Genomic DNA, 20,743 nt, shown 5'->3' on the forward strand with positions numbered 1-20,743 from the left:
TCCCATTTTTGTTTCCATGGCAAATTTGCTTATTTTTAACTTTGCATGTGGCTGAAATAGTCTGTGGAACATAAAAAGAAACATTTACAGAGACGCAAAGTTGAGGAACAAGGTGTACTCCTGGCACCTTTTCAATTTGACTTTCTCTTTCACACTTTAAACTGTGTGTGCTTAAGTCAACGTACCGAAACACCACTGCAGATCTGAGGTGCTTTTCACAATAGCTTGTTGGGGCACCCCAGGGGACTAAGGTACCCTGTCAGCCCATGTGAATTCAAATTAGGGTGGCCCCTCCTCCTTTTCTGCTGACACCTCCCTACAGCAGCGCCCCACTCTGCATACTTGTGAGCCAATGCAGCAGATAACTTCGCTCAGATAAGGCACAAGGACCTGGGAAGGAAGAGCAGTACAGAGGATATCTTTGGAGGGAAAAGGCAAGTGGGCGGAGCTTCGTGGAGAGTGTGTGGAGTGACAGAGCAACAGTTTTTACAGTGACTATGGGAGAGGCGTGCTAGACGGACGGACTGAGCAAAGCCCTGTGTGAGACTGTGGTGGCTGCACTGCAGGTGTTCATAGCATTTATCAACAGGAAAAAACTTCACTTCTCTAAGGGCTGATATTCAGGTTAGTTTTAACTTTTAATGTCCTTGCAGTGTTGGGCTCTTATAATAATCAAATATGTTTAAGCCAGGAATGCTGTCTGTTACAAGCTAAACTGATCTCCATTCAATGTTGAGCTACAGCGGCTTGGCAGGGGGAGTTGCATTTGAAAGTAAGTAAATCAGGACAAAAAACAAACAGTCCTTGGGTTGCTTCCAACTTGCCATTGCAGTGGTTCCCTCCTTTTTTAAATGGAGAGAAAAGAATAGGAGCTGTGAATGGGCTGAGGATAGCTTTCTGTGTGCGTAAGAGAGAGAGGTGCCACCCTCTCAAGTGTCAGCATGCTTTGCAGGGTGGGGGTGCTGTGGTAATGTGGGGGCTTCATGCATTCTTCACATCTCTTGAATTGGAATTTATAAATAGAATATACTATGTTTTGTCACAAGGCTGCAGGATATTGGGAAAAAAAATAGAATTTTCTGACAAGAATTTTGATTACAATTAGATGCTCATTGCAAACAACCCCAGGAGCATTAACAGTTGAGAGAAGACTGAAATGTGAACTGACAAACTTATACAAGAATCCTATGCATTTCAGAACATGTTTGCGGAGGTCTAAACCACAGGCACAACATATTTTGATAAAAAAATGGATATTGTGTCTTTTGTTGAGGACATTCTATTATCTATTATTAAGATCATCTTCTGCATTGAAATGCGACCCTGTGCTATGATAGACGATAAACAATGGCAACTTTGGAGCACGGGGGATTTCCATTTTGATTTTACTTTCTTTCTGACTAAACAACATGTGCTTTATATCAAACTCCCAAAACTCTCCAGGCAAATTTAGCGTTCACTGCAGATTACTTCACCAACCAGGCTAACAATGAGAAAACAATACTGACAATTCCATGCAATATAGTGAATTTACTGCATTCCCATACCAAAGTCTCTAGACGTCAATTATTTGGGTAATTTACTTGATTTGAAATAACAAAGTTTGGAGGATTGAGTGAGAGCTTATAAAACACTCTCTCAAGTAGTGCAGTGAAACTAATAGAGAGTTGTGGTTAAGTTCATCTGATTTAGCCACTTTTATTGCTTCAGGGTGTTTTGCATGACTGGGGTAAGCATACCAGATCTCAAGGTTATGGGAGTGTGTTGTGAAGATAAGAATAGCTTTAAAATCCTACAGTCCTACAATCCTTCTAACCAGGCTCCTGTATCCATGCAGTTCACACACAGTCGCCATGACGATCCCCTGTTGTGCATTGTGACTTTCAGGCGTCTACGGGATTAGCAAGTGAAGAAAATCACCATGTCAGATCTTGTTGTAATGTTGTCTTTGAGGTAGAGAGCCAGACCTTAAACCAAGGTTTAATGGTATAAAACCACCCACAGCTGAGAATGACTGAGGTGAACATGTAAATAAGTGGCTGCTATCAATAGATTTTTAGATTATATAGAATATACTTCTTGGGCAGATTGAAAAAATATTGTAGGCTATTATAATATACAGATTTTTCTCCTTTGCGATGGATTCTCCCTGGACGACTGAGGGATTTTTCACATGTTTTGAAGATAGGCAACATTTCAGTACCAAGTATAGTATCTGTAATGAAAATGCTGCCAAAAGAAGTGATTAAAAGTGTACATTGGAAAAAAAGTCCAGAGTGTACAAAATGGTATAAAGTGATATTTCTATACTTTCATTTGACATTTGTCTAGTTTTTAAACCACTTAAATACACTTTTTAAGCCATTTTAGTTGGGTTATTATTGGGTTGTTGTTATGATATTATTGAGATACCCCATAAAGATATCAAGATATACATTTTTGTCAATATTGACACTCCTACTCTTGACTTGTATTTTGTGTTGTTGAGTTTTGTGGCTGTCCAAAAGTTGCATACACTTGTGGCTCCCATGGCACTGGCTGCCATGGCGATGAGTTCACTTCTCCCCAAATATTTGCTGGAGGAGCAGAACTCTATCTTATTGCAAAAGCTTTTTGGTTGACTTTATTACTTGGCCATTTTCAGGGTTTTCTTTCATTGTTTTAAATGAATTTGTGGGGAAGAAAATATTGGTGCTTCAGGACTGTGATTTGCAGTTGACTTCTTCTCTTGAGACTTTATATCTGTCAGAATACAACACCACATGCTATTCCTAGTTCAGAGTATCTTTCTCACATTTATCTTTTTACAAATTCAAAACAGATTCTTTTGTATTCCTGCTATTTATCTAGACATCATATTTGTCCCATGCTGAGCCCAGGTCTGTGGAGGCTCCTTCATTCAGCTAGCTTCACTCTCCAGTGTCTCATCTGCTTCCACTTAAGTAAGTCTGGTGGATAGATACTCTTTACACATGTGCGCCTATATATATGTATGTATGTATTTATGCGTAACACTGATGACTCCTCTCCCTTACGCTCTGACCACGACTGATCACACATGGATCTTGTTGTGCTGTTACTCTTTAAGTCTGGACTTATAAAACGTGTGTTGTGGGGACTGGCCAGTCTGTCTATGATTATGTCATACAGTGTGGTTTTGTCAGAGACACCTGCAGTTCATTTAAGCTCTGCAGTGTAATTTGTTTACAATGTTTGTAATTGAATGGCTGTACCTAACGGACATGAGTGTAAAATTATGCTAACAATACATATAGTTGGCCCATTTGTTTAATTTTTGTTCTCATTGTCAAAAACAAAACAACCAATAATGTTAAAATTTAACTTTTTATTTGTTGTATTATGAGGAATATATAGAAGTAACTTTTTTTGTAGTTTATATAAGTGATATTTATTTCTAAAAATGTATTTAATAAAATTATTCCAAAAAGGGTTTTCTGTGCCACCACAGTCTCAGTATAAACCTGTGAGAAATACTGGATTTTACTGTATTGTCTCCTCACTCATTAGTCTTGACCTTATGGCCTGGCTTTGACCTAATATTCTCAGGTGCCTTGAACTCAATCTGCTTAAGTTCACAGGGTGAGAGCAATAAAGTTTGAAAATTTCTCCCAACAATATTTATAGGCTAGTGCTTTGGCCCTGTCAAAGTTCATGGGAACACTGCACTCAGCTGTCGGTGCTGGGGATGTGACAAGCTCCGCCATTTTCTATGGACATCATGTTACTACTTTTTGCAATCCGGGCATGTTTGTGATCATGATTGTTATGGTGTTTTTATTCCATATTATTTTAACACATTCTGTTTTTCTTGAGCATGTCAAGATCATTTGGTAAACTGATAATTACAGGTCACAATTTAATCATAAAAATGTGTATACTGCATCATTATTGCTGTGTATAGTGTCTAATCGCAGCAATGTTAGTTCAATCTATTCTCCAAAAAAAGAAAACCTAAATATACTAGTGTTTAATCTTGATTTAAAAAAAAAAAAGTTTTATTTCATGAAAATGGGCTCATACTAGAGAAATAGAGATGTTATTTTATATTGACAATATGATAAAGAAAAAATAAGGATTTCCTTTTTTTGTTTTGTAGTAAGTTATCATCCTCTCAGTAATTGTAGTAAATTGTCATCCTCTCAACAATTGTGGTGCTAAAATGTTATATTGTGACATCCCCTACTTTACTAACAGATCTCTAAATATTGACAATGGGAGTGAGGGAGGGAACTTAAATTAAATAAATTCCCCTTGAAATCCTATCTATTTTAGTTTAGCCTGTTGCACCCCACCCTTTTCTCTTGTGGAAGTACAGCCTGGAAGTCATTTATAAAGTCTTGTGTTACTCTGTCCAGATCCTGATAAGTGCACAGCCCTGTGAGTGTGGGCTGTGACGTCTCCCTCCTCATATCAGGGGAATTACATCAGAGGTGAACAGGAGGTCTTTGTCAGGGAGCCAGCTATAATTTTAAGATTTGGTCCAACTAAATTGAATGTAACTCTCTTTAAATCAATTAATAATGCAGCTTTGACATGCCTGTTTCTTTATTGCTGTCATTATTACAGATTTCCTCAGGAGAAAGAGACCAGAAAGTGATTCTAGTTTAAAGTATGCTCTTGTCTTAAACATAAAAAAAAAAACAACAACAACTGTATTACAATTCCGCAGGGCAGCATTTCAGATCTGCTGCTGACCATCTATAACAAAAACCAAATACTCTTTACATGGAATAGAAAGATTAGAATAAGGGAGGAAACCCTTGGAGTTGCAAAAGTCATATGCAAATAAATAAACTTATGAATACCATACCTGCCACTGTAACTTGAAAGCAAAGAAAGACTGCGTCTCGTTATTGCTTAGATGATACTCTTGTGTCCTTAGACAAGACACTTCACCAGCATTGCCTAGTTTGAATGTGGTATGTGCGTGAGTGTTGGTGGTGGTCGTTCATGCATGCTTTCATCAGTTGATTCCAGGGCAGCTGTAACTATGATAGTTGCTTGTCACCACTGGGTCACATTAAATATGCTTTATGTAAAGTGCATGCTGCCACTAAAGTTGTAAGAAGGACAAATGTATAAACTGAATCTTGAGGTTCTGCTGAGGAAATGCTGAGTTTGTAACATTTCCGTAGGTTATAGGTCTTTATTGAGGTGGAAGAGGTAGAGGTGTGCATTGAGTTGCAAGGCATTCAAGTGATTATAAGGCTACATTATGGGGCACTGTTATTAATCTCTGTTGTATTATTATAAACACTTGTCATTTCCTCCACAGCTGGTCCCAGGTTTAGATGGAAAGAATAACATCAGAATAGTTTCTAAAGTGAAACAGCAGTCGTGCTCGTGGGCTGCTGACACATGTGTAATAAAACATATTGTGTGAGATCATAATGGGCGGCTAATGAAGCTAAAGACAAAGCCAGACAGTCTGCAGATGTTCTCATTCTGTAGCAGTAATATTAATAATACTCGCTGGTATGTAGGTGCACTGTGTAACTTTTCTGTTGCAGGGTCGGCCAACTGCTCGTCTCTTTGGAGATGTGTTGCATTATTGCATTGCCTGGAATGTTCCACAGCAAAACATTTAAATTCTGTTTGTTTAACTAAAGGTATTTTTATTGCTTCATAAAAAATATACATTCTTGTGAGCAGACCCTCCTCTCCACAGATCTGACCTATAACTTCAGCATGTGGCTTCATACACTTGCCTTCATGGAGAGAGATAAGTTTAATGCAATACTTTGGAACATTCCTGACAAACAATTACATATACACAGAGCAAGCAGGTGACAGAAAAGATATATGCACCTTTACATTATCACTTTTCTTTTCATTTTTGTTCATCTAAAATATAGTTTTGAAAGGCATAGTTTGTTTCCAACTATGTTAAAATCAAAGCGCTTTATCAGTCCACAAATACTATGATTTTATTATAATTAACAGAAGCACTGTGTTTTAAACAAGTCAAATTCAGTTGAGTATTTCATTTCCTCCTCTGGCCTCCTCAACTGCTGTAAAAATAGTACACAGATTTACAGCTTTGCTACGGTCTTCAGCATGTCCAGGTCAGGTCACTGGAGTATTGGGTCTGACTGTTGGGTCATGACCCCTGTAAAATACACCATCACATATTTGGACAGGCCTCTCATCGACAGGAGGCTTCTGCTGGGACAGTCCTAACACCTGTCACTTCAAAGTATGAAATCATTGTCTGGGTAACTGTACTCATCACATACAGAAAAAGCATCTCCTTTTGATTTTCTTTCAAATTAAACAAAAAAGTTTTCCATTGGCACCCACATAAAACACATGTCATTCTTGCTGCTATTATTGCCCATTCACTGTCCCCTGCAAGTCTGCTGAAGTTCATAAATAAAAAAAAAAAAGAATTATGGAAGTCATTAAAATTCCATGGGAACATGTGGTCTCTTGTTTATTTTCCCGCCCAGGCTGGGAGCATGGAGAGCTGCCAGGACGCTGCACTGTTCTTCAGTCAGTGAGAGTGGACAGGGAGGTGGAGATGACAGACACATGAGGGAGGCAGAGGAGAGATGGGTGGAGAGGAGGGAGGAGGTAGAGGAGGATAAACTGACAGTGTTTAAGAATGTGTTAAACTAAATAAACAGATTTCAGTCATCTATATATATCTCAAAACCTTGCTACTTCCCGTACATTGTATACCTATTTGGACAATTATGTAATATCATTACTACCAGGTAGACTTATTGATAAGATTAATTAGGAATTTATCAAAGCTCTTTTCCATTTTACATACATCCACTAATGAAAACATATTTTTTGTTTCCTTATCTGAGACAAATGATTCTTATATTCTTACATTCAATTGTACACAGTATCCTTGCAATTTTTTTCCTAAAACTATGAATATTCTTGACAAATCAGTTCAGCTACAGACTCTCAAAAAGTTAAAACTCCCTTTTAATAACAAAATATCCCTGCAATGATAACTTTTTCATCCATGGAAAGATTTCATTTAAGATGCGCCTGCTGTGATGGTGCTTGCTGTGATTGCTCAAACAGACTTAAAATGGATCATGGTGCAAAGTTTTACCCAGGGGACGATTTGTGTAATATTGTCTATGTGTGAGAAAGTTGTCTTTTCTTCTCTCCTTGATGTCTGCTACAGTTTAACCAGGCTTTAGTGAGGTTAACTGCTCTGATGTGACTCCCTTTCATTCAACTCCTCACCTCTTTTGTCTGTTTTGATGTGAAAGCAGAGGTAATAGTTCAGAGGATCATATGAACAAAAGCAGGAGGAGGAGGGGCGATGGTGATGCTGTCAAACTGAGGACACTGAAGTAAAAGAACAGAGACTAAGAATTATCCCAGTGCATAGCGACAGTATCGTCTTGCACAGCTGAAAAATGTATTAATGTGATATTTTTCACAGTGTGTGCTCTACTTTTTACTATTTGGATTTGGGTCCATTTCCTCCTGCTTGATCAGTCTAATTTGATGTGACACGCTGCTATGTGTAGCCCAGGGCTGTTCCTCTGTGTCCACAATAGATCACGGACTAATTGAGATGTAAGCTTAGATGCTGCATGTTCACATCTGACTTAACTCATTCACGCATGCTTTTGGTTTTCACAATGAAGTCAGCTACACAATATTTTAACTGTAATCTTAACCAGTCAAAGTTTTTATATTTTACTGGTGAACTTTGCGCATGCTTGTTTGGGGAAATGATAATGTGGTGTTATGGTGTGTCAACATTTACATGACGTTCGAGGTCATATATTATGCAAAATTGTCTCTTGTGAGCTTTAAGGTATGTTAGATTGTTGTTACCTCCGTGTTTTGTTTCATTCACACATGCTTGAGTAAACCTTTATTAGTCTGTCTACATCTCCAAAGCTCAAAATGCTCTGTTGTACTTTGTGATGTCATGTAGTGTTAGTTTTCAACTTAGCAGCTACCTTTGACCTTTTGTTCAGTAGAGTTCAGTAGGCAATTCCAAGGCTTAAATTATCCAAATGATTTTAGTGAAGGTGTATGGAGTTTAAAAACAGAATGGAGCACTTCCGATATTACCACATGACATCACAAGGTGGAACAATGTTTTCCATTTGAGAGAAGAACTCAGCGTAAATATGCAGGGTGTGTGTTAAACATGTGAATGAAACAAAACACAACTCCATGTATGTTTATGAGGAAGCATTGTAACAGATCAGAAAATAGTGTAATATAGGCCCTTTAAATAACGCTGTAGTGTGACCAAATACAAACATTAGATGGAAAACATGTATAGAAATAGCCAACAAATCTCACTATTTGAATACTATGAATCAATCGCTCCCAATAGCCTCACGCAGGCTGAAAATACTTTCTTATTCTTTCCTCTCACATTCTAAAACTATTCAAGCAAATTCCTCCTCCTGAGCGTGTGCAGGGATTTGAATTTTGGCTTGGCTCTGGTTTAAATCTGATTCTTTATCCTGTCTGACAACCTTAGTTGTGTACTCTTTTGGCAGAATTATTGTTTTGGATTTGAGACAAAATTTCAAAACCCAATATTTTTTACAAATTAAAGACACTGAAATCGGTATATACAAAGCAAATCAGCAAATCTTGACAAAACAAATTTACAAGAGAGAATGTAATCATTATAATCTGCAAGGAATTGAAATCTTCAAAAAGCAAAACAGAAATGGAAAAATTGTGTCAGTTTTTGGAACAGTCTAAATGAAAAAAAATCAAAGCTTCACAATCTGTTTAAGAAAAGTCAAATATGATATATCAAGAAATATGAGATGGCAGTGTAACTGTCCTTTTGTGTTAGTAAGTGCTTAATATTGTGTTATGCCACTTAAATAAGTTGTTTATAAATGTATCTGCTGCAGATTCATTAAGTTGGCACCATTAATATTTTTTTTGTTTGAAAAGGGGGTAGATATTACAAATTTACACTTCTTTCTGCTCATTTTTATTCACATTGATGTATTTAACATCATCATTCATCAATATGGCATTAAACTTATCTATTTCTATGGAGACAAACCAGTGACACAACCCAGCAGAGTTAAAAGTAAGGTCTGTGCTGAGGGCCCTGCTCATAGTAAAAACTCATGTTTGTAAGCTACTTTTTGAGTAATATAAACACTCGTAATTGAATAAATGCCAGACAGTTGAATATTCTTGGCAAAGCAATAATAATCCATGGATACAAGCAGATCCCAGACCTTAAACATAAGTCAGGTGTAGCAATAATAACTTAAGGATTTGAGTTGTGTAATCTCTTCCTTTGCTGAGAGCTGTTCCTTCCTGGTGACATCACTCCGGTTCGCGTCCGTTGGCATCAGAAACAATGAGTCTCCATATTGGTGGCCTCTTCCTGGTGGAGCTCGTGTGGGTCTTCCTGATGACAGTTTGTTTGTGTTTGGACTTGTGTTACAGTGTGCAGAGGGTGTGTGAGGAAACAGCTGAACTCAAAGTGCAAACGCCATCAAAGAAATGGGTAATTTATACAACTGTCTCTCAAAGAAAAATAAACAAAATCAGCTATACAGTGGAAAAAGGCGCATGTTGTACAGACAACTATAGTCATCTACTTGAGTGAAATTGAATTGAATTGAATTACCAATGCAAGTCTCATTCTTTTTTCACAATAAACAAAAACAGTGTAAATCTAACAAAAACAGGGAGACAGAAATGCGTACACATTTAGACATTCAAACAACTTCAGACATATACAAACAAAAAAGTTTACCCTCCCCAACACTTTTACACACGCAGCATTCTCTCCTTCCACATTTTCAGTGTATTGTGGATTGCTCAAGGGTATTTGGTTCCTTCTGCATATTCTAAATGAGGCAGGTGCATGTCACCAGTCTAGTACTTGTGACTCTGAACACAAGTTTGTAGGTATGGCATCCCCAGCAGACACAGCCAGAGTTGCAAGTCTTATTCTTGATAATACAGTTTCATATACTTTTGTTTTTTGCTCCAACTTTTTTACAGTCGTGGGCCTTATTGACAGAAAATCATTCACTATTAACACAAATTTACATACACTGCCTTTTTTGACGGAGAAAATAAGATGTATATGAATTCAAATTTTATATTATTGTGTGTGTGTGTGTGTATTTATATCAACACTTGGAGGGAGAAAGTAGGTATAAGGTGTAGGTAGAAGGATGCATGGCAGTTATAAAGCTTGGCTGGTCATAGAGAAAGAAAAGATGAATGAAGAGATTGTAGAGACCAAAATGGAGCACTGACAAAAGCGTGCAGAGGACTTCCTGGTGGTCAGATTCTATATTGTCCAATAGACAACGACTTTGAATAAATGAATAGGAAATTAAATTGCCCGTGACTTGTACTAAATAACGGCTAAAGATTATATCGGACGACTTTGGACAAGGGTAAATGAACACAAATTGATGCACTAAACCACCACCCAAATCTCATGACTTCTGGCATAGTGCCCTTTTCCCCTCAGTGGAGCGTACATCCGTCAGGAAGCCTGTCCTTCCTTTAAGCACACACACACAAACATGCACACACGTACAAACTCACACACACAGAGTTTATCTAAAGTGCGGTGAGCCAAAGGGCTGTGACCGACTCAGACCAGAGATGAGATTAATTTCACTAACTACCATGGAGGAAGTGAAGCTTGAATAGCAGTGGGACTGTTCAAGGGGCCTGACCCCATATTTAGGTTTAAAAAGCTCAAGACAATTGACAGATGCCAAACATGAAAGCTTTAAGTTAATATTTTGTTAATGGCTGTAAAATTTGTCATGTACAGTAATACTATATTTTATTTAAATGTTTGCAGTCCTCAATGTTCACATAATTAAATTTTGATTATTTACTTACAAGACATATTACGTCTTTACTACACTTTAAACCCCATACATGTTGGTAATGGTTAGATACAGATGTGGCGATTAATTGCTTCATCAATAATTTCAATATATTTACACCAAAAAAAGTAAAACTAAATATGATGTGGCTAAATGTACAATTCACATATTTGAGTTGTCACTGAAGTATCCACATGCTTGAGGAATGAGTATCTATTAAACCAGTAATTCCCAAAGTGGGGGTCCATGAAAGAAAATTGAGTTTGAAATAAACGTAACATAATTTATTTGCTTCATTTAGCACTTTAAATCAGTATTAAGCCCTTAGATGCATTGTTATTGGGGGGCCATGTACAGTCTTCAGATAAATAGACGGATAAATGCTCTAGTGTATACCCAATAAGCAATACGTAGTTCTGTCTTAAAGGCAGATACTGTACTTAAAGAAATACTTAAAGAAAGATACTGTGCAGAACTCTCAGGCTCCCAGGCCTCTGGTAGAGGACCCAAGCTTTTTTTTAATCAGTTTCACATCAAACACTAAAATGCAACACTTTCAGTTAGGTCAGCATTTATGATAATGTTTTCATGTGTGCAGAAAATGTGTGTATGTGTATGTGTGTACAATATACATATTACTAAGCATACATATTGATAATGTTACTGCTGCTATTTGTTCTGTTTAAGCTTAAAATTGTATTAAACCCATAGATGTTATGATATGTACTGTTAAAATTTGAGAAGAAAGCATTACATGAGTCTGTATTGTTATTAGAAGTCTCTTTGCTTAAAATAAGAGTTATGATGCAGCAATAGCAATAAGACAGAGGGAACTACATAGACCAAGATATTTTGCTCCATTTCAGTGGAGACTACATGAAGGAATATCAGTTCTAAGCAGAAAGTCTTAGTTCTTTGGGTTAAATCTTGTCAAGTCATTTTAAGAGGAAAAAGTAGCATATTAACAGTTTTAACTTCTTAGGTTCTTTTTGTGTCACCGGTGACAGTTCTGAAGATGGCTTGCAGCTAGCAGCCGAAACATGTCAACAAGGTAAATACACTTTACTGCATTGTCTTTAAAAAGAACCTAAGAAGTTAAAGTATACAAGACGACAAAATGAACATCATTGGCTTATTAACAGTTTTGTTAGCCTCCACAAAATATTGCAATAAATATTGTACTGTGAGATGTATATTGTGAAAATATCATACAGAGAGATTTGGATATCGTTACATCCCTTATCGTGAGCCTCCCCACCATATCATGAGCTTTCCCACGATATCGCAATAAATATTTATTATGTGAATGGAAAATAAATAAAAATCATCTCTTCTTTCATGTGTGTCTCATCCTCTGAGTTAGGAAGTCCCTCGTCTCCCAGCTACAAGATGGCCGACGTTATGCATAGATCATCAGCTCCTCTCGCTGCCACTTTCCGCTCCCCGACCGATGCTGTGTATTTGAATCTGAGTCCTGGAGGGCTGGGAGATTTGACAGGGCCGGATGTGTTGTGCTGAGAGACAGTCTTTTGGCCTTGAGCGTTGAAAACATGTCACAGAGCGGTCAGCTGGGACAGAGGAGGTCATTGCACAGTGTGGTAACATGGAAGAGCTCGCACAAACTTTCCTGTTGTCATAGTAACATGCTGGGATTTTCTTTTACATTAAACAAAAGATCATCACAGGGCCCTGGCTGGATTCCACTGTGATGAGGCCACTGGTCTGATGTACAGTGCATGTGCCAACTCTGGGCCTCTCATAGAAATCTCTCCATTGTTCAGCAGGCTCATAAAAGTCAGCAGAGTCTATCAAATCTGAACTTCATTTTTTGTTCAGAAAAATGTGTTGTTGTTTTTTTTTATCTGAGATGTCTAAAATGTCATTAAATTTAAGGCTAATCTTGCTGCTAGCTGATTATTTCTAATCATTGACTGGTCCAGACTGGTTGCCTCAGCAGCGATGATGGATGGGTCAAATGCAGTATGCACTGTATACCTCAACCCTGAACAGAGATTTCTTTTACTCTACATTTACTAATCACTCTACATTATTCATGTGGGTATATTTCACTGTAGCAAATATAAGAGTATAAGAGTTTAAGTATTTTCTATTGTATATCTATCTGGTTTGGTTTCAAACTTGTATTGTGTGTTCACATAATTAATTATTAATTAATGAGGCAACTGGGAGTCCCTTCTTAGGCTGCTGCCCCTGCGACCTGGCCTCGGATAAGTGGACGAAAATGGATGGATGGACGGATGAGGCAACTGCAGATACATTCTTACTGACCTGAAAGTGTGGAACTTAATTATAAACAGCCAACAATTTCAGGATTAAACTGTATTTTTGTTTACCTTAATGTTGTCTTATGTACTGTGGACCTTCTAATGTACAGGCAGTTAAACTGAATTTCAGGTAATAAACTTGAACAAAAAAAAAACTAAACTAAACAAACAAAAAAAAACAGGTGGTTCCTCACAAGTAAAAATACCTCACTGGAGCACACTGTTAATCTGCGGATGTGGGTGTCTTGGACTGTGGTGGCCCTTGGAGGCTGTTCAGTCTCAGAAATTGCTTTTACTTCAATTCAAAGCAGCATTGTCCCTTGTAGTCTTTGACTGACGGCTCTTAGATCTCTGAATGGACCATCTTGGTGCTTGTGTGGTCATTTGTGTTCAAAGTGCGAGTTGTGCAGCAGGGCTGTTCATAGACGGTACAGGGGCTTTGGGTGGGATAGAGAGAGGGTTACACAACTGACTAAGTTTTATGAAAAAGTTGCGTGTTATGCTCACATTTTTATGAAAGCCACTGTTGTCATTATGTTAACTATTATAATTAGTTTCAACTGTATTTTTCCTTATTGGCCTATGAAAGAATAAGTCACTTCAGTTCCTGATCACTGAAACTGCTTCAAATTAATACAGTAATTCTGAGAATTGTGGTCATCAAAGCATGTACCAAAGTTAAACTGGCCGTAGGGCCCATCTCTGCCCTTTTTATCAGACTTTATGTTTGTTTTCACTCCCCAGCCTCAGATTCTTCCTCTTTTTGGGGGTGGGTTCTTGGTGTTTGTTTGGCGTAACCGTGGTGACCGGTGAGAGTTCTGTAAAAGTGATGTGCTGCAGCCTGGAAATGTGCACCATGACCTCATCAGACTTGGACATCGGATGTGTCTGCTCCACTGGGTTGCATAATTGGCCTATCCCACTGCACCCGCCCACTCATTTGGCCGACGCCCCCTTTTTTGTGCCCAGTCCTTAGCCACACTTTGGCCGTGGGGTCCCTACAAAAACAAGTAGAGAATGTGATATATTTTATAGAGTTTTAAAGTGTGACATTATCTTAGGGAGTAGCCTACAGTTGTTTCAGTTGTCAGGCAGAGGATTATAACAACTTATGTAATAGGATTCATTTGATAGCTTTATTTATTTGGCTCTCTGTCATATGCTGTTGCCATAGGGTAGAACTACAACATAGGCTGTGAAAATGATCCCTCCTTTGTATTGTATTATTAAGAACGATACCTACCCAGCCCTGTATTCTTTGTGACTAATTAATTATCCTGTATTTTATCACGTTTTACTCCCACCTTATCTGCCTGGTCAAACACCTTTCAGCTGTGATTCTCAGACAGTGTATAATGCCAGACACTGGCCAACTGTTAAAGTGTTTTTGTGACTTAATGTCTCAAAGAGGATGTTGTCTACTCATTATGGTAGATCAATTTGTTATTTATTTGTTACAGGATAATGTTAATTTAACATGCAATTTAAGACACGTTAATCAGAGGCTTGAATCAGTGTTTTCATGCTAAACAGATGTCATCAAGAAGATCATTCTCAATAAATCTTGGGAAAAAATAGTTACATTTAGATACAGCTGTTATGTATTAACTTAACACTGCATGTCTAATTCAAAATGCCAATCTTTATTTCATTATGATGTTTTTCCTAATTTTTTTCTGGTCCTCTCAATAATTTCAGGACTTTCTTGACCAAGCATGGGCTAGCACCAAAAGTTGGATTGTAGTTTGAAATGTTGTATGTTAATGTCTTTTGTCAACGATCAAGTTAAGATCTATTGATACAGATAATATATCATTCAGTAGATATGATTGTGCAAGTATTCAACCATCTCAAACAACCAGCTCACACAAGTTGGGTCTGAAATAATTTGCTTTGGAAATACAGTGCTTGGCAACACCTTACCTCTGGAGTCGATTTCTATAGCTCACTTCATTTCTGCTGTTGCAGCATTAATGGATATTAATCTTTCTATTAATATTTTAGTTTTGATTTGACTTGCTTCGGTTAGGTCTACAAGGTGAACACTGGATATACAGGACCATTATTTGCGGAAGTGCTGGATTTGCTGACTTTTGTCCCCCTTTTGTCCGGAACTTGGGTGTGTGCTCTTGTTTCCAACCAGGGAGTGGGCAGGTGCAGTTAAAGTCTCTGTGTTATCTGATATCAGGGCAAACAGAAGCGCTGCTCCAACAGCTCATGTCGATATGAATACAGTTAAGGAAGAGGAAAAATTGTCTGTTGCAGTGTACAAATAATTAATTTATTAAGAATGAATGAGTCTAGAGATGTGGCTCTTAAATGAAGCGACCTAAATGTGCTTTTGATTTGAATAAAGGCTTGTCTCAGTTAATAAGGTCAAATGCCTCACAAGTCAGATAAGACAAGACAGACTTTATTAGCTACCAGAGTGATTTGTATGCTGCGCACACTCCCAAAGCCCATTACAACCCAAGATAATGATTTTGTGTTTATGCATTTAATGGAGAATTGTACTGAACTGAAAAGCAGAAGACTACAGGTTTAACTAGCAGAGGGTTGGTTCTGAATCATGTTTATCATCAGAGTAAATGAGGTGTTTAAGTGCACTCTGCACCTCCTCACAGCACAAACACATATTATATTGTGTCTTTTTATCTGTACCTGCCTCTATGGCCACTGCCAAGGGCCTTCCCTGTGTCTCTTCTCTTTGCTAAGTTACCAGCTGCACAGACACACACTGTATTGTTTGCCTGCAGCGCTGTTGAACAAGCGCGTTAAACATTAGCCACTCTTTAGCCCTCAAACCAGGATTAGGGCCGACTTAGGCTCACCGTCAGACAAGTGTAAAACTAGACAGGTCTGTGAGCGCAAGAAAACAGTGGAGTGACACATACAGGTCTTTACAGCGTCATGTGTTCAGTGTAAACAACAGGTATTATGACATGAAATGCAAGACCAAAGGCTGGCACATCTCTGTTTGAAGATTAAGTAACAAAAATAGTATTATCATCACCAGATGTGCACTTCTAAGTTGAGAGAAATCTTTCTGATTTCACAAAATCAACATAGATAGCAGAGATGTAAACAGAGCATAATTCTTCTCAAGTGGCCATGTCTGAAATATCAGATGTTTCAACTGTTTAAAACTATTGTAGCTGGTGTCATTGTGAAATTAGGCAGTCACAACAGAGGTGGTTGTCCCTGGGTTTCTTAAGTTTTACGAAGACAGAATAGTGCTTGTTCCACATAATTTTAGCACTTAAATTCTGTTGCATATACAATGACAGACTATTAACAAGAGTTATTTTAGACGTTGTTGTGCATTGGTACAGTTCCCTCAGGGGTACCATTTCACCTTCCTGCTCTATGGACAAAAGTCATTACAAGTCATCGTAGTCAAAACAGAGCAAATGCTTTTCTCATGTCAGGAGGTTGCCTAACAACCATTAGCGGCCTGGGTTATATTTTCTCAAGCTCCACCACATCTGACATGTGTGCTCCTCTGGGACCATCTAGATGTCCATTTTTCACTTCTTGGGGGTACAGAGCCTTAAACTGGTCTCTATGGTCTTAATAATTAGCTCATGTGGTGTACATTCCTGAGCAGCTAGCATCATTGCTGCTCTTTGGGGGAGAACATTGATAGTGGAGTTTGTTGGCAAAGATATACAGATAGAATCCTGCTTGACCGTATGCGTTTTTCAATGAGGCCTGTAGAAGAAAAAGATGCTTGTAAATGGTTGTTCTTTGTAATGTTGTGGCGGTGGGCTAGGCCTCTTAATGATAAGGTTCGATAACAGTAGAGTAGAGACAATTGCCAGGGTTTTCATAGCCATGTCTGTAATGTGTCACATGAGGCAACCCCGAGCAACAACAGTCATTATGGCCTCAGTCGCTCATGATCGACTATCATTAGACCACAGCATGCACTTTACTGAGCAAATAGTGTGCCTGACGCTGGCATTGTTTCTCATAATCAGGTTCATCTTTTACAAATAAACTGAATGCAAAGGCAAAACTCTACAAGGGGTGAGCAATATGGCAAATTAGAATATCTCGATTTTGTTTTTGGAACCAGATCACAATTTTGATTTTATTACAAGTCATGTACACTTTGTTGTCTTTTTGAGTAAATAATGTCATTAGCCTCTTCTTAAAATTTACAGCTGGTCACTAACTCAGAGGTTAACAAATTAGGTGGGAAAATTATCTGTATTTGAGACATTAAACAGTATTTAATAGAGAAATGCTGAATGATGGAGCAATTTCACCAACATATCAAGGGTGATGTAAACTGGAGGCACTGTTCTGCCTGAAGCTTTGTTAAATTTTAATTTGAGCCTTGTTTAAACACAATATGAGAAGAAGGAACTGACTTAACTGGTACAGGTGACCTGATTTGTGCTGTTTAACAAGTTCCTCCCAAATAACATTACATCAGATCGTCACAGGAATTACAAAAACAGAAAAACAATAACATTTTTATGACTTTATCACCCAGCCCTAGACTCTACCCTTCGTTTTTCAGACAATGATAATAAATTAACTTGTTCCTGCATTTTCCCCTTTAATGTTTCACTGCCATTTGACACTATCTACTGTATTTTATGGCCTATTGTGAATTGAAGATAAGATTTGCTATTCATTGTAGTTTGTCAAAGAGGGAACATTATAAACGTATCCAAATGTTTAGTTACACATACTGATACAGTCTCATTATATCTGTTTCACTGTGTTTCAGCTATGTGTTTTTGTATGCTGTTTGGCAGAAGTGTGTAGCTGCTGTTGCTTTTGTTACATTGATATTGTGCAGAGGTTAGGCCTGTGCTGATTTCCTGAGTCAGACTTGGTGTTCTCAGTGTCCAGGGGATTGGAGAGAAAACGCTGAGTGGAGAGAGCAGTCTTATTACTGAGTCTGATCGCTGCACTGCAGGTGAGAGCGGCCATTCACACTGTCACTTTTATTGACCACAGATTTACGGAGCTTGTGGTTCATAATCATGCCCACAATAAAGTTTCATAGACCACCAACAGCTCAGATAAACCCCAGGACACACTGTTTCACTACTGAATGTGCTGGGTCTAGACATCATCAACATACTGATTAGGGTCAATTTTGATTATTTTCCCCAAATTGTGTAATTTAAATTTATCCACAGCCCATTTATAATCCAAATATGGACTCAATATATTGGTCTATCTCTAGTTGGGCCATTGTCATGTGGTGAAGAGGGTACATTTTACCAACAAGTTTCACGCTGAGAGCAAATACTGGTGTCTTCCACATGATTCCTCTTAGAAGAACATGTTTTTGTAAATCCACCAAAACAACCTGACCACATCAACACTGCAGATTTTTGAGGTTGAGAATACAAGCTTGCTTTGTTTATTGCATATTTTTTGTTATACTTATTATCAATCACAGTCATTAAAGTAAATATATCATCTTAGTGTTGTTAGCCTCAGTGTTGATTTATTTAATAGTGCACATTGTGTACATTATAAGTACCGAGTGAGACCTAGAACAGGTTTGCAAAGCTAAACCTGTATCAGTGTTTTAATGCAGACTCTTTGTGATGTTTACTGAGTCAGGCTTTTACAGTTTCACTTTTAGTATGTTCTTGTAACCTGTCATTCAAAATCATTTACAGGTTTATGCACGCTGCATAAACCTGTTGGTGATCATTATGTAACATGTGATGGCACTATTCTGTTTCACTGGTATTCTTTAACAAGACCAGACTTTTATAACTGTACACTCAGTGTTATCTTTATTGTGTGCAAGAGGTTTAGATGGACCAATAGATAAATCCTATGTGTACTACTTTTGAACATTGAATGCATTGTATTGTCTGTTGATGATAATTGTTTGTTTAGCTCATAATTATGTTATGTGTGAGAAACTACTGTGTCAGCACATGTATGTATGGAATATTTTACTTCTGATTGTTGTCTGTGATTTTGAGTGGTATAAGGTTCTGTTACCCGCCTGTCCTTTGGTATGTTCTGCTAATGGGGCAGCGTGGGGTGGCTCTGTTGGTGTGGGTGTGTTGAATGAAAGGCCAAAAGTGTGGAGTGAGGAATGTGGAAGAGAAAAGTGAATGGATCAAAGAAAAAAAAAAAAAAAACTTCTTCAGGCACAGAGAGAAAGAGAGAGAGAGAGAGAGAGAGAGAGAGAGAGAGAGAGAGAGAGAGGGAGAGAGAGACAGGGAGGGAGGTGGAGGAGAAGGGGAGGAGCTTTCATCGTGACTCTGCTCTCTGATTGGTCAGCACACACATAGGTCTATGCGTGTGTATGTGTGTGTCTGTATTGGGTGGGGGATTAGGCTGCGTCACGTGGTTCCTTTAGCTTCTTTTCTACACAAACACACACAGATCGGCTACAGCTCCTAACACACTCACAGCTGTTGATACATATCTGCACAACACAGCGGAGCTCACTTGATTCTGGGAATCTCAGTCTGCTGGCGGCACCTCTCCCTTAAAAGGAGCTAATACATGTAAAACACCTGGACGGACTAGTTTTGTGACTTTCCCTTCTCTTTCCTGCTCCCTCTTTTTCCTGGGTTCTTTCTGTTCTGGTATCCAACCATCAATAGAACAGAAGAGACATGTGTTTTGCTATGGACGCCTACTACTACTGCCTGCTGTCTCCCATTCACTGAGGAGGAAGTAATCTGAATACGGTTAGTGGTTTTATGGTTTGATAGTATTATTCGAGTACGATTTTTCATTGTGCACAGTCTTCCCGCCAGCTGCTAAAGGGCATGACACTAAAGATTACTGTACCGAAATGTGATTTGTAATTTTAAGGGGGAATTCCAGAGTATTAGACGTGCTTGCATGGCTACACGCACACACACGCACACACACACACACACACACAGAGGCAGGGGCACTGATGGACACACTTGGCAGAAGCAGGGCAGTGAATGTGGGCTTTAGCTGAAGATTAGCTTAGGTTATCTTGAATGTAGACAACAAGAGGAACAGTATGTGCGCAGAGATTGCTGTACAGTTGCTAAAGCGTGTGGTATGTGTTTTTAAGGAGGATTTAATAATTGAAGCAGGATCTAATTGGAGCAGAAAGTAATGGTTACAGCAGTGTTTGCATTTTGGCACTGTGGCATTATTTGCATTCTGTACAAAGGTTTTGGTGAACAGCAAAAACAACAGAGTGCTTGTTCTGGTGATGAGTATTATACATTAAGTCAGTAAAAAAGCATGGTTATGGATCACTGTTTAAATTGAAATATCATTTGAATTTTGGGTGTGGGAGAATGCTGTTTCTTAACCATTGTGAGGTAAAACCAGTTATTCTAATTTGACTTTAATTTTATAAACCTAATGTAGGAAAATTAATCCAATTAAAAATAGTAATTTCAATTTTTAGTACACGCATTTTGTCATCAAAAACACAATTAATGATACTGTATGTTTGCTCCTCAAAATCTGCAGCGAATCTTGCTAATCTAGGGACTGTGAAAACAAAGTCACAAAACAGTACTAATAAAATATATAAGACCTATATTTTCTCATACAAGTAAATCTTGACAGTAGAAGTAATTATTTGAAACTATTGTCATTTAAAATATGAGCCATATA

The 20,743-nt window shown here is 38.1% G+C and overlaps 1 protein-coding gene across 5 annotated transcripts in view; it reads left to right on the forward strand.

Annotated features, from left to right (window-relative positions):
* The window catches only part of add3a (adducin 3 (gamma) a), a 76,371-nt gene that overhangs the window by 21,215 nt on the left and 34,413 nt on the right, over positions 1 to 20,743 (forward strand). For 2 of the 5 annotated variants that reach the window (XM_055157819.1, XM_055157822.1), the window contains exon 1: positions 441 to 624. The exons of 1 other annotated variant lie outside the window; for it this stretch is intronic. The gene's annotated coding sequence lies outside the window, so the exon portion shown is untranslated. 2 more of the 5 variants (XM_055157821.1, XM_020931512.2) reach the window with 2 other exon arrangements.

Source organism: Boleophthalmus pectinirostris, unplaced genomic scaffold, assembly GCF_026225935.1.
Source record: "Boleophthalmus pectinirostris isolate CB_2022bp ecotype Guang Dong unplaced genomic scaffold, ASM2622593v1 HiC_scaffold_22, whole genome shotgun sequence".
Classification (NCBI taxonomy): Eukaryota; Metazoa; Chordata; class Actinopteri; order Gobiiformes; family Gobiidae; genus Boleophthalmus; species Boleophthalmus pectinirostris.